This window comes from Antechinus flavipes, chromosome 3 (assembly GCF_016432865.1).
Source record: "Antechinus flavipes isolate AdamAnt ecotype Samford, QLD, Australia chromosome 3, AdamAnt_v2, whole genome shotgun sequence".
Taxonomy (NCBI): domain Eukaryota; kingdom Metazoa; phylum Chordata; class Mammalia; order Dasyuromorphia; family Dasyuridae; genus Antechinus; species Antechinus flavipes.
In genome coordinates, this window is record NC_067400.1 from 316,865,713 (window position 1) to 316,883,738 (window position 18,026).

General features: G+C 34.7%; 1 protein-coding gene across 3 annotated transcripts in view; it reads right to left on the bottom strand.

Moving 5' to 3' along the window:
* Positions 1-18,026, bottom strand: part of FBXO40 (F-box protein 40) — a 44,240-nt gene that overhangs the window by 24,582 nt on the left and 1,632 nt on the right. Inside the window, exon 1 of one of the 3 annotated variants that reach the window (XM_051985385.1) lies at positions 5,350-5,439. The exons of the other annotated variants lie outside the window; for them this stretch is intronic. The gene's annotated coding sequence lies outside the window, so the exon portion shown is untranslated. Of the gene's footprint in view, positions 1-5,349; positions 5,440-18,026 lie in introns of those variants that run through there. 3 annotated transcript variants of the gene reach the window in all.

Consider the following 18,026-nt stretch of genomic DNA (forward strand, 5'->3'; position numbering starts at 1 on the left):
GATGTATAGATAAATATAATTCTAGCCCAATACCCCCTTTTTCCAAGGAGAACAGAGTGGCCAAGCTTCACCCCAACTTCCTTTATTCCAGTCTGTTTTGGAGAATAGAGGGTGAGAAAGAAACCACAGATGATTATTTTGCCTCCCTTTGAGCCACACAGGGCACCTCCATGCTACATGAGGAGGGACGACCTTCATTATGCTCTTTCTTTTAATAACTGTTTGTTTTCACTTTTTTGTGGTTGGATCCTAAATCTCTACATATAATCATTTTTAATAGCCTTTTATTTACAAGATATATGCATGGGTAAATTTTCAGCATTGACAACTACAAAACCTTTTGTTCCACTTTTTCCCCTCCTTCCCTCCATCCCCTCCCCCAGATGGCAGGTTAACTAATACATGTTAAATATGTTAAAAGTGTATGTTAAATACAATATATGAATACATATCTATAGTTATTTTGCTACACATGAAGAATTGACTTTTAAATAATATACAATTAACCTGTGAAGGAAATCAAAAATGCAGGTAGACAAAAACAGAGGGATTGGAAATGCTATGTAGTGGTTCACACTCATTTCCCAGAGTTCTTTCACTGGGTGTAGCTGGTTCTATTCATTATTGAATAAGTAGAACTGATTTCATCTCATTGTTTAAGAGAGCCATGTATATCAGAATTGATCATCATATAGTATTGTTGTTGAAGTAACAATCTCCTGGTCCTGCTCATTTCACTTAGCATCAGTTCGTGTAAGTCTCTCGAGGCCTTTCTGAAATCATCCTTCTGTCTACATATAATCTTAATCTCTTTCTTGACAGCTAGTCCCAGATCAAAAACTGCTTGTTAGACATCTCCATCGAAATGTCTCAAAGACATTTCAAACTAAATCTCTCCTAAACAGAAATCTCAAAACTCTCCTTCCTCCAAATTTCTTCATAAGGTACCATGATCCTTTCTGTACCCTTACCTCCCCATCTCTAACATCTTAATAATCTCCAAGTCTTGTTAATCATGCCTCCCCAACAACTTTCTAATCTAGCTTTTTCTCATTTATATGGTCACCAGTGAAATTCAGGCCCTTGTTTCCTCTTGCCTAGATTATTGCTACAGTTTCCTACCTGGACTCTCAGTTTTCTCTCTCTCTCTCTTTTTGTAATACCTCCATAGATCTGCCAAAATAATCCTTATAGGATACTTTTTACTGTAGCTAGGGTCCTCATAATATATTATATATGTCATTCTCACTGCTCAAGAAACTTTCCTAGCTCCTTATTATCTATAAGATAAAATATAAATTCCCTGATTTGGCTTTTAAAGTCTTTTACAATCTGGCTCCAAACTACCTATCCAGGCATATTTCACATAATTCTCCCTTGTGCTCCATCTAATTGGCTTACTTGCCATTCCCCAAATTTAATATTCTATCTTCTGCTTCTGGTTCTATGATATTGGGTTAGTTTGTCTTTGTGATTTCCATCTAGGCTCTTTCTTTGATTATTATTTTCAGGTAGTTCAATAATTCTTTTTTATGTATTTTTTATTAAAGCTTTTTTATTTACAAAACATATGCATAAGTAATTTTTTTACCATTGATCCTTGAAAAACTTTCTGTTCCAAATTTTTCCTCCTTTCCCCCTAAATGGCAGGTAGTCCAATATATGTTAAATACAATATATGTCTACATAGTTATACAGTTATCTTGCTGCACAAGAAAAATTGGATCAAGAAAAAAAAATTGAGAGAAAACAAAATCTAAGCAAACAACAACAGAAAGAGTGAAAATACTATGTTGTGGTTCACACTCAGTTCCCACAATCTTCTCTCTGAGTGTAGATGGCTCTCTTCATCACTGTAGTTCAATAATTCTTAAATTATTCTCCTCAATCTATTTTTTTAGGTTAGTTGTTTCTTCTAATGAAATGATTTCATATTTTCTTCTATTTTTTCATTCTTTTTACTTTGTTTGATTGTTGATGTCTCATCAAGTCATTAGCTTCCAATTAGAAAAGAGATTCTAATTTTTAAGAAATTTGTTTTTGTTAAGAAATTGTTTTTTTCCATTGTGCTTTTGTTCTTCTTTTTCCATTTGGATAATTCTGCTTCAAAGAATATAATTTTGTACCTATTTTGCTATTTGGCCAATTCTGTTTTTTAAGGTATTATTTTCTTGAGTATTTTTGTGCCTCTTTTGCTAACCTGTTAATTGTCTTTTCAAAATTCTCTTCTCTTGTTCCCATTTCTTTACCTAATCTTTCCTCTATAACTCTTATTTGATTTTTGAAAATTTTTTTAGCTCTTCCAGGAATTCTTATTGGTTTTATATTTAATTCACACTGTTCTTTGCTTTGCTTATAACTATTTTTTTTAAGAATTAAAAAAAGAAAATAACGATTTTGACTTTTTATCTTAATCTTCCCTGTCATCAGTGTAGCTTTTTATGTTCAAGTTCTTTTTTTTCCTGTTGGCTTATTTTTTCAGCCTATTTATTGATCTTGAATTTTATATTAAAAGTGTATTCTGTCCTTGGCATGGGATTTGGAAGGGAGAGAAGGGTGCTATCCCAAGCTTCAGGGTTTTTTGCATTGTTGTTTTCAAACATTTTTGGTGCTTCCAAGATGGAGTGATCCTGGGAGAAGTGTGATCACTGATCTCCTGGTCTTTACCCAGAAAGGGCCCTGATTCATTGGGAATTGTAATGGATACTGTTCCTTATGTCCCTGGTTCCCTCAAGACCAAAAGTATTCCTTTCTTAATCCATGATTCAGAAGGAAGTTTAGGCAACAGAGTTGCCAAACAGCTTCCAGTCCTGCATCCAGTGCTAGCATAGGAATTCCCCATAATCTTTTTCTGACCAGTTGCCAGATCTCTTTGCCATCTCTAACTTGAAATCCTCTGAAGTATCTTGTGTTCCTGTTGCCACCATTAAGACCCACTACTAGTGTTGCATCCACATGGGCTCTGGATCAGATTCTACCTCCTGTCATAGATCTCTCCTTCTGACCTTCTAAATTGTCTCGAGAGGGAAAAGTATCCTACCCTGACCTTTTGTTGACTCTGCCACTCCAGAATTTGACTTGAGGTGTTATTTTAAAGTTGTGTGGAGAGGAATGTTGGGAGAACTTGGCTAAGTGCTTTCTCTCCACTCTACCAATCTTCACTTGTGCTGCATCTTGGAATAAGAAGGAGATCCTATGGTGGAGGTTAGGAAAGAATCAGTTCAGACAGGGAGGATGGTTGATACAAAGGTTGAGATAAAGAATGGGAACTGGCATGTGTGAGGAACAGAGAAAAGGCCATTTTGACAAGATCATAGAGTTCAGGGCAAAACATAGTGAAACTAAAAAAATAGATTAGGGCAAGGTTGTGAAGGCCTTTATAAGCTAAGTGGAAAATTTATATTGTATAAAACTACATATATATAAAACTGTATAATGTAATGTAAAATGAAGCAAATGGGTAAAAAAAGAATAAGGAATGAAAAAGACCATAAGATTTGCCAATAAAAGTAGTATTAATAACTTTGAAGAGACCATTGTCAGCTGTGAAACCAGAAACCAGAATACAATGGTTTGAGAAGAGAGAAGAAAGAGAGACAAATGAGTGTTTTTTTTTTTCTAGAAGTTTGGCTCAGAAAGGGAAAAAAATATGGGATAATTCTTTGAGGATATGGTGGGATCTAGTAAAAACTTATTTTAGGGCTGAGGGATACTTGGACATTTTTGAAGGCTATTAGGAAGGAACTAGTAGATAAGATAAGGCGATCTTGAAGATTATTGGGAGAGGAGGGATGATTGATGTAATCTGCTGGAGAACACAGGAAGGGATAATATCAAAGGCACATGTTGGTAATTGTTAGAGATTGCAAACAAGGAAAAAGTAGGGAATGATATAAGAGATTCTGAAATTAAGCAAAGGGGGAGAAGAAGTTCACATTAAATGATCTCAATTTTCCTAATAAATTTCGAGGCAAAGTATTCATCTAAGAGGGAGACAGGAGAAATGTGAAAGGTTTGAGCAGAAAAGAGGTTTGGGAAAACTTTTGTAGTGAGTGACATAGGGAATTAATTAGGGAAGAATAAGATTTCCTTGCTCTAGTGAGAACCCAGTTGAAGTTGTATCATACAAATTTATACAATACAACTCAATGGAAAGCATAGTTGTAAATAAAAACTAAGAAGAGAAGTGTTTCTGGAATCAGAAGACTCAGGTTCAAAACCTGTATCTGATACTATCTATGGAACTTTGGGTAAATCACTTAATCTCTCTGAGTCTCAGTACCCTAATCTATAAATGAAGGGTTAGACTAGATAAACTCTGAGGTGCCTTCATCTATAATCCTATGTTCCTGCAATCCATATAAATTCATAATTCCTGGATTTATATCAAGAATGAAGATTGGTCCAATGTAAAGAAAACTACAAAAATGATAAAGTTTGTTAGTAATAAAAACAAAAATATACTTGGTTATATCATTAGATGTTTTTTAAAAGCTTTAAAAAAACAAAATTCAATGCTCATTCTAAAAATCATAAAGAATTCTCAAGACTCTGAACTTGTCAAAGCTTTCAAGCCAACTAGTTCTGAGGATTTGGAAGTTTTTAGTGTTTCCATGGTAGTGTAATCCTTGGAGAGGTATGATCATTGCTCTCCTGGTCTGCACTCTTATCTTTACCCAAGAAGGGACCCCAATCCTTCATAAATGAAACTTTCTTTAACATAGTAAACAATCTCTATAGGAAACCAACAGCTAGCATTAAATGTGATGGGGAAAAGGTTAAAGGATTTTCCAAAATGATTAGTAGTAAATGTTGTTTTTCATGGCTATTGGAAGTGGATATAATAGGAAAAATGCTAGTAATAACATTGACAAGGATGAGAAATTGAGAGTTTAAGTATAGACAAAAAGGAAACAGAACTATCACTTTTGCATATGTTTAGAGAACCTTAAAGAGTCAACTAAAAAATAATTGAAACAAAATTAGGATAGATAATAAACCCATATAAATTCTTAATATTTCTGTGTATTATTAACATAACCCAGCCAGCAGAGATAGAAATTTTTCACTTAAAATTACAGAACATATTTGGGGGGTCTACTTACCAAGGTAGCTCATAGAAACTAGAAGATGCAACTAAACAACACTCTATAGAAATAAAAACCTGAATAATTAGAGATGTTATTTGTTCATGGTTAAATTCTTATTCAAACTACTAAAGGATTATTTTAAAGAGCAAGAAAAAAAGAACAAAATTTATCTAGAAGCACAAAAGGTCTAGAATCTAAAGAGAAATAAGGAAAAAGGTGTGAATAAGATCAAACAATTGCAACTCTCAAACTAAGTTACCTAGAAGAAGAAATTCAGCCCTTTCTTCTTATTGGTAAATTCCAGGATTGTTTTACCATTTCATGATCACTAGACTTACTTCATTCCCAGTCTACCTTGAATTAACTGGACTCTTTCTCCTTGTCAACAGCCTTTTTATACAGCATCTACCTTTTTGATTGATGAGTCATAAGGCAACTTAGGCCATGATCATTTTACTGGGCCCCACTTTGAACTCTCTGGCCTTGTCTATCATCTTTCTTCTGGTCTTACCAAACCCATTCCACTTGACTATCCAGCTCCTTTGCATTGTCCTTTCCCATTAAGTTCTTCAAGACTAATGATTATCTTTTTAATTTGAATTGGAATCCTTAGCTCTTACATAATGCTTGGCACATGGCAAGTGATTAATAAAAGCTCTATTATATTCACGTAATATTAATTTAAAAAATAGAAACTTAATCAATGAAAGAGTTTAGGTGTACAATATATAGAAAGAAGTAAATGAATATAGTGGCATCATTTTTTTATCCCCAAAGACTTCACTATTCAACAAAAATTTCTGGGAAAATTATAAAGTAGTCTGGCAGAAATTAGAATTTGCATAATATCTCATACTGATTACCACTAAACCTCTAAATGGATACACAACATAGATATTAAAGGTCACATCATAAACAAATCAGAGAATTGAGGAAGCAAAAATATTTCACAACTGAGGAAGGAGTTGGAGGAAAAAAATGAGGCTAATATTCAGTTTTTCAGGGAAAAAAGAAGGCCATGAAAGCATTTGAAATAGAATAGAAAGTTCAGAAGGATACACAGACAATTAGTGTGTACATGTTGAATTCGTTACATACTTAAAAGGAAAAATAAGCTCTATATAGTAGAGATTCAAGATTTCAAGTATAATTATCTTTTTCTGTTTATATATGGAAATATTTTATTTGGTGTTTTCTAAGTTTAAAATGCAATAAATAAAATGCAAAAGTAGATTGATCACTACACAATAATTGATTTTGAGAAGCATTTACTTCTAAATAAGCGGATTGTGATGAGCAGGAGAAATTGTCTAAGTTTCTCCATTTTAAAACTTGTAGAACTGACACTATTCAGTTTAATTCTAATTGTTGCAATGAGTGGTCTCCATTTATTGTGTAAACTATGAGAAATGCCTTCACCAGATTGAATTTCCTCAAATAAAATGGGACTAATTATTCCTGCTTTGTCTATCTTATGGGATTGTTGTGAGAATTAGGCCATGTTTCAACAAGATACATGATTGGCAGAAACCCATTCATTGCATGAAAAAAGAATAGAATAGACAAAAATAAAGAGTTATGTTCTCTTCTTTCTTTTTTTTTTTTAGTTTAACTCTCTCATTTTATTTTTTTTCCCAATAGTAATTTTTTCCCCAAATACACATAGTTTCCAACATTCATTTTTGTGAGATTTTATATTCCAAATTTTTTACCCTCCCTCTCTTATCTCCCCCTTCCCCAAGACAGCAGGCAATCTGATATATGTTAATATATATAGTATCTTTTTAAACATATTTCCATATTTGTCATGTTGTATAAGAAAAATCAGATAGAGGGTTGTATTCTAAGATACCATAAAAGGCAGGTTATAATATAAAAACTTCATTAACTCTATTTAAAGTTAGACAAATAGCACCAGAAAGATAAAATTTACATCTTGAATAGTGAAGAAAATGGGAAAGAGACTTGCTAAAGGTGGGGGGAGCCTTGTTGCAGAACAAAGCACATTCAGCTCTAGGTCCTAGAAAAAGCCAATGACAGCAGAATGAGGTACTGTCTAACCATCTCACCTACCAAGAATAGGTTTCCAGAAGCGTCAGCTACAATGAGACAGCCTCTGACTCATTCTCCCCAGAAGGAGACAACTGTGGTAACAGAGACTGTGGACTTTCCCTTTTGACTCTTTCCTTTTTTCCTTTAGACTTAAGAGATTAGAAAAGGTCCCTTGAATTGATTTAAATTGGACACAAAAGGAGGTTGGAAGCATTTCTTGACACATGCTTAAAGTGCTGGCAGAATGTCAGGGTGAAAGAGGGCTAAAATTCTGGCCTCAGAAAGTGGGTAGAATTGTCATCAATAGAGGACTTGGCTCTTTTCAACAATGAGGTGATTTAAGCCAATTCCAATAGACTTGTCATGGAAAGAGCCATTTGCACCCAGAGAGATGACTGTGAGGACTGAATGTGGATCACAGCTTAGTATTTCACCATATTTGTTGTTGTTTGCTTGCTGGTTTTTTTTTTTTTCTTTCTTATTTTTTTTCCTCTTTGATTTGATTTTTCTTGTGCAGCACAATAAATGTGGAAAGAAATGTAGAAGAATTGCACATGTTTGGCCTGTATTGGATTGCTTGCTGTTTGTGGGGTGGGACAGAAGAAGGTAAGGGAGAAAGATTTAGAGCCTGGGTTTTCCCAGGAATGAGTGTTGAAAACTGTCTTTGCATGTATGTTGAAGATAAGGGGCTATTATTAAAAAAGTTATATTTAAAAAAAGAATTGTCATAATGGGTAAGGATAGAATAGAGATTAGACCTATGTTTTATTATTATAAAGAACTGCCTGATGAGGAAATGTCCTTTTCCAATTTAGATTGGCACTTTCTCTACAAGTTATGATTCAATATGGTGGACAGTGCCCTTACCAGAATAAAGGGTGTAACTTTATGGGACAACTTTAAGGTTGATATAAGAAAAAAATAACTTCCTAATAATTACAATGATACCAAAATAGAATGGAAAGCCTTAGTAGATTATAATTTCCCTTTCATTGTAGGTTTTCAAACAAATGTTGTTTAATCACTTATTGGTTATACTACAGGAAGAGTTTTTGTTTCAGTGTGGTTTGCACTAGATATAATCTAAAGGCAATTTCCAATTTGAATATTCTCTTCCTCTTCCTTTTTTAAATTTAAAAAAATTTAGAAGAAAAAAATTATTCCTTTTCTACACTCTCCCCTCCTCATCTCCCCACCCCATCTATTGCCAAAAAAAAAAAAAAAAGGCTTAAGTTGCTTTTCAGTATTTTAAGATCCTCATGAAAAATACTTTACTTTAAAACTGAAAGGAGCATTGTACACAGCAGCAACCAGATTATGCAACTCTAATGGACATGGCTCTTTTCAACAAGGAGGTGAATCAGGCCAGTTCCAATAGACTTGTAATGGAGAGAGCCATCTGCATCCAGAGAATGGACCATGGGGACTGAATGGGGAATCATAACATACTTTTTTCACCTTTTTAATTGTCATTTGCTTGCTTTTGTTTTCTATTTTTTTTTCTCCTTTTTGATCTGATTTTTCTTGTGCAGCAAGATAGATTTGGAAACATATAGAAGAACTGCACATGTTTAACATATATCTGATTATTTGCTAACTAGGGGAGAGGGAAGGAAGGGAAAAATTTGGAATGCAAGGTTTTGCAAGGGTGAATGTTGAAAACTATCTTTACATATATTTTGAAAATAAAAAGCTATTATTAAAAAAAAAATAAAACCAAAAAGAGGAATCCAAAAGCTTGTCTCATTTGGGGGTTCTTGGGTCAAGCCCTGCTGCTCAGTTTCCCAGTGAATAAGCCCAAAGCAATAATTGGAGAGTAACATCTTCTTTCTCCTTCTCCTTTTTTCTTTCTCTTCCCTATTCTCTCCCTCCCCCCACCCCATTTCCCTCTCTCGTAGACTAGCAGTGAAGTGCCATGGTCCCAACCCCACTGCTTACTGGGACAGAAAATTTGACCTCCATGTCTAACCTGGACTACTCTGCACCTCCTTCGGCAGCATGGTGACCCTCACTATAATGTTGCTCAACTTAGCTTGGACTCTCAGTCAGCTTTGTCAGCACAGGATTCAAGAACAGGATTCATTCAACTCCATCAGCTTCAACTTCTCTAGCAGCAGAGTTCACATGTGTGATATGTGTGTGACATAGGCCATCACTACCACAATCACAGTCCTCCAGAACCTATAATTCTAATGAATATGAAATGCTTCATAAACCTAAAGTGCTTTGCAAAGAAAGGGGTTATTATGCAGCCTTCATTCAAATCCTAATTGCCTCACAATTGAACTTTCCAAACTACCTTCCCATCTCTAACAATCAACATTTCCTCCCAAAAAAATTCTCTGCTTCTTTCTACTAGTCTCACTGTCTCATAACTTATGCCCTCTCCTTTCCTGTCTTTTAATATCAGTCTCTACTTCTTAATCTTTTCTTTCTTTGGCACAAGGGAAAGAACAAACAAGAAGGATATAGGGTTGGGAGCTAGAACTGAGAAGCCATTGATTGCTTCAGAAAGTCAAGCTTCTTGGATAGGAAGCTTAGGGCTAAAAGCTTAGAGCTTCACTTTTGCTGTGCTTAGAGGGATTGGAAGCCTGAAGCTGACAAGGGTAAGCAACTGAGAGCAGCCAGGGCAAAAAGGAGGAATACAAGCAACATTGCAAGTATGTTAGTTCATTGTAGATGAAGTCAAGTGAAGTTAAAATTAGCATACTGCCTAGCACATAGGAATTACTTAAATGCTTACTGATGACTTAAAATGAAATGTTTTCCTTAAAATAGACATGAAAGCTGAGGCTGAAAATATAGTTTAAGAACTACATGGTACTTTTGCCTACAATGAAATTTCCTTTCAGTTTTGTGAAGGTAGTTGAATTAATATTGTTGTTATTATTTATTATGCACATTTTATAGAAGAAGGAACATAGTCCCAGAGAAGTTCAATAAATTAATCAGAGTTGCTCAGCCAGAGCTGAACTTCAAATTCATTCATGTCTGACTTTTAAGAACAGGGATTTCTCCTCTAGTACATGCTGCTTTTATACTTTTCTCAAATAAGTTATGCCATTATAATACACTGACTGTTGCCTAGAATTCTCTCCTCCCTATGTGCATCTCCTGACTTCTATGAGACCCACCTAAAATCCCTTCTTCTACAAGAAGTCTTTCCTAATCCTCTTTAGAGCCAATTCTTTACCTCTATGGATTATCTCCAATTTATTCTGTCTGTATCTTGTTTATACATTATATTTTTGCATATTGTTTTCCTCATCAAAATGTGAGCTTCTTGAGAGCAGGGGTCACCTTTCTTTGTATCCCCTTCAATGAGCATAATATCTGGCACAGAATAAGTGCTTAATAAATGCTTAAAATAGTCCATAGGAGAGGTGATCAAAGTCTGAATTAGGATGATGGCATCTTGAATAGAGAGAAAGAGATAAATGCAGATGTTGTTGAGATAGAAATAAACAAGACCTGGCAACTAACTGAACATTTGAGGTGAGGTGAGTGTGAAGTTGAACATGACACAAAGATTATGAACATGGGAGAATGAGAACACTCTTGTACTCTCAACAATAAAAGGGAAATTTGGGTGGACTTGAAAAGGGGAGAAGAAAATGAATTATATTTTAGACACATTGAATTTAAGTTACTTATAGCACATCCAGTTCAAATTATCCAGTAGACTGTTAGAGATGTTCAACTAGAGTGCATGGAAAGACCAGGGATAGATGTATAAATCTGAAAATCATCTGTATAGAAGTAATCCTTGCACACCTGTATTTGGGTCATCTTATTAACAACTAAGACTCAACTTGCTGAAAACTAAGTTTATTTTCTTCTCCTCATGCCCAACTGCCCAACAAATGACAATTGTCTCACTATCCCTTAGTCCCTTATGCTCACAACCTTGTCCTTGTTTTTTACTTCACTGTAACCTTTAAGTCTTAAATCCAGTTAGCCACCAAGTATTATCACTCCACAATGTCTCTTAAATAGAGTACCAATCATCATTAATTTTTGCAAGAATTTAAGTTCCAATTTTTTTCTCCCTCCCCTCTTATTTCTTCCTCTCCTCCTAACTAGCAGTTTAATATAGGTTGTCCATGTAAATTCATTTTAAACATATTTCCATATGAGCCATTTTGAGAAAGAAAATTTAGAACAAAGGGGGAAAATCACAAGAAAAAAAGATAAAACAAAAGAAAAAAGATAAAAATAGTATACTTCAATTCTCATTCAATCTCCATAGTTTGGTATTGGCTAAGAAATAGACTAGTTGATCAGTGGAATAGTTTAGGTTCAAAGGACAAAACAGTCAATAACTTTAGTAATCTAATGTTTGACAAATCCAAAGACCCCAGCTTTTGGGATAAGAACTCACTGTTTGACAAAAATTGCTGAGAAAATTGGAAACTAGTATGGCAGAAACTAGGCATTCTTAACACCATACACCAAAATAAGGTCAAAATCAGTTCATGACCTAGGCATAAAGAATGAGATTATAAATAAATTAGAGGAACATAGCATAGTTCACCTCTCCGACCTGTGGAAAAGGAAGGAATTTATGACCAAAGAAGAGCTAGAGATCATCATTGATCACAAAATAGAAAATTTTGATTATATCAAATTGAAAATTTTTGTACAAACAAAACTAATGCAGACAAGATTAGAAGGGAAGCAATAAATTGGGAAAACATTTTTACAGTCAAAGGTTCTGATAAAGGCCTCATTTTCAAAATATATAGAGAATTGACTCTAATTTATAAGAAATCAAGCCATTCTCCAATTGATAAATGGTCAAAGGATATGAACAGACAATTCTCAGTTGAAGAAACTGAAACTATTTCTAGCCATATGAAAAGATGCTCCAAGTCATTATTAATCAGAGAAATGCATATTAAGACAACTGAGATACCACTACATACCTGTCAGATTGGCTAGAATGACAGGGAAAGATAATGTGGAATATTGGAGGGGATGTGGGAAAACAGGGACACTAATACATTGTTGGTGGAATTGTGAATACATCCAGCCATTCTGGGGAGCAATTTAGAACTGTGCTCAAAAAGTTATCAAACTGTGCATATCTTTTGATCCAGCAGTGTTACTACTGGGCTTACATCCCAAAAAGATTTTAAAGAAGGGAAAAAGACCTGTATGTGTAAAAATGTTTGTGGCAGCCCTCTTTGTAGTGGCCAGAAATTGGAAACTAAGTGGATACCCATCAATTGGAGAATGGCTAAATAAATTGTGGTATATGAATATTATGGGATATTATTGTTCAGTAAGAAATGACCAACAGGATGATTTCAGAAAGGCCTGGAGAGACTTACATGAACTGATGCTGAATGAAATGAGCAGGACCAGAAAATCATTATTTACTTCAACAATAATACTATATGATGATCAATTCTGATGGACTTGGCCATCTTCAGCAATGAAATGAACCAAATCAGTTCCAATGGAGCAGGAATGAATTGAACCAGCTACACCCAGAGAAAGAACTCTGGGAGATGACTATGAACCACTACATAGAATTCCCAATCCCTCTATTTTTGACAGCCTGCATTTTTGATTTCTTTCACAGGCTAATTGTACACTATTTCAAAATGTGATTCCTTTTGTACAGCAAAATAACTGTTTGGATTTGTATACTTATATTGTATTTAATTTATACTTTAACATATTTAACATGTATTGGTCAACCTGCCATCTGGGAGAGGGGGTGGGAGGAAGGAGGGGAAAAATTGGAACAAAGGATTTGGCATTTGTCAATGCTGTAAAATTACCCATGCATATACCTTGTAAATAAAAAGCTATAAAAAAAATTTTCACTAAAAAAAAAAAATCTCCATAGTTTTCTGTCTAGATGTAAATGACATTTTCCATCCAAAGTTTATTGGAATTGCCTTGTATCACTGAATTGCTTAGAAGAATGAAGTCTATCATAGTTGATTATCATACAATCTTGCTCTTGCTGTATACAGTGTTTTCCTGGTTCTGCTTACTTCACTCAGCATCAGCTCACATGAGGCTTTTCTGAAATCAGCATGTTCATCATTTCTTCTAGAATAGTAGTATTCCATTACATTCATATATCATAACTTGTTTAGCCATTCTCCAATTGATGGGCATCCACTCATTTTCCAATTCTTTGCCACCACAAAAAGAACTACTATCAGCTTTTTTGCACATATGGGTCTTTTTCCCTCTTTTATGATCTCTTTGACCTGGACTGCTAGATCACAGTTTTATAGGCCTTTGGTCATAGTTTCAAATTGCTCTATAGAATGACTGGATCAGTTCATAACTCCACCAACAACATATGCAGAAATTTCTGATAGATTTAAAAATTATAGACCAAAAGCTGAGGACAGAAACAAAAGTTTTTTCTTGGCCAACTAAAATTTTTTGAAATTTAATTTAATGCTTTTAGCAAACAAAAATCCTTTTTCCCCCCTCCCTCTTTTACTTCTCACTTTAGACAAAAAAAGACAAAAGCCTTGTGACAAGTATTCTTAGATAAAACAAATTCCCACATTGGCAATGTCTGCAAAATATATGTCTCATTTTGCAATCGAAGACCATTGTCTCTTTGTCAGTAAATAAATAGGATTTTTCATTATTTTCCTCTGGAATTATGGTTTAACTTACTTGAGTTAATATAATTTTTTTAGATTAAAAAGAAACTAGCATGTTCTAAAATAATTTTTAAAACTGCCAGAATTTTGTTAGGGGACAAGGAAAGAAGGAGAACTTATTATGAACTCTGTAGAAGCTAGAAAACCAGGAAGAGAACTACTTGTTTTCTGGGAGTGGAGTTGATAAAGGAAAGTGATTCTATCTTAACAAGGTCTAATGACAAAAACCAAATTAGGAAGTGACAAGGGTCTAAAAAACTGGCTAATAAGAGCATAAAGATAGATACCTTTGAGTATCTAATAAAGATAAATTAAAATAGAATTAGTCTTGAAGTTTTAATAGTAGTAAGCATACAGTTCCAATGATCTTGTGATGAAGAGAGCTGTCTACATCCAGAGTGAGGACTGTGGGAACTGAGTGTAGATCACAATATAGCATTATCATCTTTTTGTTTTGTTTGCTTGCATTTTGTTTTCTTTCTCACTTTTTGATCTGATTTTTTTTTGTGCAACAAGATAATTGTATAAATATATATACATATATTGGATTTAACATATATTTTAACATATTCAACATATACATTGGATTGCTTGCCATCTAGGGGAGGGTGTGGGGGGAAGGAGGGGAAAAGGTTTTGCAAGGGTCAATGTTGAAAAATTATCCATGTGCATGTTTTGAAAATAAAAAGCTTTAATAAAATAAATAAATGCCCCTCCCAAAGTTATCAAAGCATTTAAAAAAAATCATAGCAGGCATAGGAGAAGCTATTTTGGGGAAAGGAAAATTTTTTGTCCCTTTCAAATCATTCAAAAGCAATCTGTGACTGATCATTCTGCAGATATGCAAGGTTGGGCCTGACTACTATAATTGGCTTTTGTTAATAAGTTAAACACAGAAGAGTTTCTTTAACTTTTAACTAGTTAGCTGGAGCTCATTCTCATGTCTGCTTCAGAAATCTTGCCTTACTGGACCATGATATCGACATGATCTCTCTGAAATATGACATCTTCCTTTCACTGACAACAACCTCAAAGCATCATTGTCAAAGTCAACTGAACCATGTGCTCAGCACCATCTTTAGCTCTCAATCTGCACCAAGAATCCCTTTATCTCTTAATTTTAAAATTTGTTAATTCTTACATCAATTTTTAAAACCAAATCTATAATTTCACCAGTGTAAGAAGTTCCTATTTTGAAAACTTTCTCTAAAATGCAGATGGGCTATTTCTCTGAAACTTATAGTCTTAGAGAGTTTCACAAGATACACAAGCCTTCCTGACTCTAAAACTGGCCCTCTATCAGCTATGCTTTGCTGGCTCTCACTGTATTATTTTGTTCATACCTTCATGTCATATTATTTGTATAATCTCTTTTGTGCTGGCCAAACTAGTAGCTGGTCATGTGGCTGATTTATGTATCGTTAGAGGTCATGTAAGGAGAGGAGGATGGCACCCAAATGATGGTCTTGTGGGTATCTCCCCTGGTCTATGAACCCATAGGGCCGTTGCTGAGTTCTGTGACCAGGGCAGTCATAATAATAGCTAACATTTATCAAGTGCTTGAGAGATTAGAAAACAATTCCATATATATTATCCCATCTGATCCTCATGACAACCATGAGTTGGTACAAATATTTTTATCCCCATTTACATAAGAATAACACAGAGAGGTCATTACTTGCCCAAGGAACACATAGCTATTAAATTACAAACTGAGAACTTGAACCCAGTTTTTCCAACTTGAAATATAGTGCTCTTTCCACTATCTCGTGTTAACCAGGAGCTCAGTGTATACTTCCTTAAAGTCTGGATTCCTCCATTCAGATAAAATTCAGTACTAGGATTAGTAATTATTGTCAACTGTATCTAGTTCTTCATGAGGCCATTTTGGGGTTGTCTTGGCAAGGGGTTTGCCATTTCCCTCTCTAGCTTGTTTTACACATAAGGAAACTGAAGCAAATGGGATTAAGGGTGACACACTAATAAGTCTCTGAGGCCAAATTTAAACTTAGGTTTTCCTCACTCCAGGCCTGATGCTTTATCTACTGGACCACCTAGATGCCCATAAAATCCATTAGAGAGTTAAATAAATATATGGTGAAGATGATCTGTTTTGGTAGCAAAAAGCAATGATTCTTGTTTCAGATAGATCCCTTTTCTTTGTCAGAATAACAGAGGGGAGTTGATTGTTGGGAATCCTGCTATCTTGATTGCATTGATCCTCAGTTTTACTTTGTGGGAGTTAGATTGTGGGACCTTAGGATCACCTAAGCTCAATATCCTTCCTTTTAAAGAGCAAACTAAATAGCTGGATCCCATGTTTCAACTAATATCCCAAGTATCTCTTGCATTATACATCCCTACTGGTCAGAAACCCTCCACAGAACCTCAGATCAGTAATGCTAAACCAAAGATTTTATAACGCAAGAAATCAAGCAGAGAATACCACTGTCATGCAATAAGATCACTTCCCAAGAGCAAAGGCAGCAATTACCTAATTACATTTAAAGGAACCTCAAACCTCCTGGGTTATTAATATGTCCAAGTCTCCCAAATCTTTTTCCTTTCATTCCTGTAAAGCATTTGTCAGTTTCAATCATTGAATCATTGTCTCTTGCCTGGAACTCCAAATATGTGATACCTAGATCTTCAATTATTTGGATTACAGGATTTTGTTTAGAAAAACTACTTTTATTATTTTAGACACATAATTATTTCAAATTAGGTTAGCTGAATATTTCATGAAAGAAATCTTTAGGGGATCTAATAAATCCCAGGTATTAAAGATTTGGTACTCAGAACCAAATTATTTTGGTAAAAAAAAAATGGGGGCTTAAAATAGTTGAAAGAACAATAGATTTTTCATCGGCGCTTGGGTTTGAAAGCTCTAGCACTTGCCAGTTTTTTTTTATCTTGGACAAGAGCAGCCTCTCTGGGTCCCAGTTTGTTCCAGTTTGTTAATCTTTGAAATGATGCATTGGACTAGATGACTTTAAGGTAATTTCTTTTTTTTTTTTTCCCTGAGGCAATTGGGGTTAAGTGATGTGACTTACCCAGGACCACACAGCTAGGAACTGTTAAGTATCTGAGATCAAATTTGAACTCAGGTCCTCCTAACTTCAGGGCCCATGCTCTATCCACTGCACCACCTAGCTGCCCCCTCTAAGGTAATTCTGGCATTTATAATATGTTATAGATTTTGGGATGGTAGAAAGATGATGGTAGTAAGAGGTAGGAAACTTAGGCTCTAATCCCCTGCCCCCATTTACTGGACACTTTAAGAAATTACTTCTCTCGGGAATTCAGTTACAATCCACATGATATCGTGGTCCACTTTAAAAATGAAGAACAAAATCCATTCAGGAGAGCAATTTGGAACTATGCTCAAAAAGTTATCAAACTGTGCATACCCTTTGATCCAGCAGTGTTTCTACTGGGCTTATACCCCAAAGAAATCTTAAAGGGAAAGAGACCCACATGTGCAAAAATGTTTGTGGCAGCCCTGTCTATAGTGGCCAGAAACTGGAAAATGAATGGATGCCCATCAATTGGAGAATGGCTGAATAAACTGTGGTATATGAATGTTAAAGAATAACATTCTGTTCTGTAAGAAATGACCAACAGGATGATTTCAGAAAGGTTTGGAGAGACCTACATGAATTGATGCTGAGTGAAATGAGCAGAACCAGGATATCATTATACATGGCAACAACAAGATTATATGATGATCAGCTGATAGACATGGCTCTCTTCAACAATGAGATGATTCAAAGCAGTTCCAATTGTTCAGTAAAGAAGAGAATCAGCTACACCCAGAGAGAGAACTATGGGAAATGAGAGTGGACCATAGCATTTCCACTCTGTTATTGTTTGCTTGCATTTTTGTTTTCCTTCTCAAGTTTTTTTCTTTCTTTCTAAATCTGATTTTTCTTGTACAGCAAGATAACTATATAAATATGTATACATGTATTGGATTTAAAATATACTTTAACATATTTAACATGTATTGATCTATCTGCCATCTAGGGGAAGGGGTGGGGGGAAGGAGGGGAAAAGTTGGAACAGAAGGTTTTGCAAGGGTCAATATTGAAAAATTACCCATACATATGTAAATAAAAAGGCATAATAATAAATGAATGAATAAATAAATAAATGGGCAAATGAATAAATAAATAAATAGATAGATAAATGAATGAATGAATAAATAAATAAATAAATGTGTGAAAAAATAAAATTATATGAT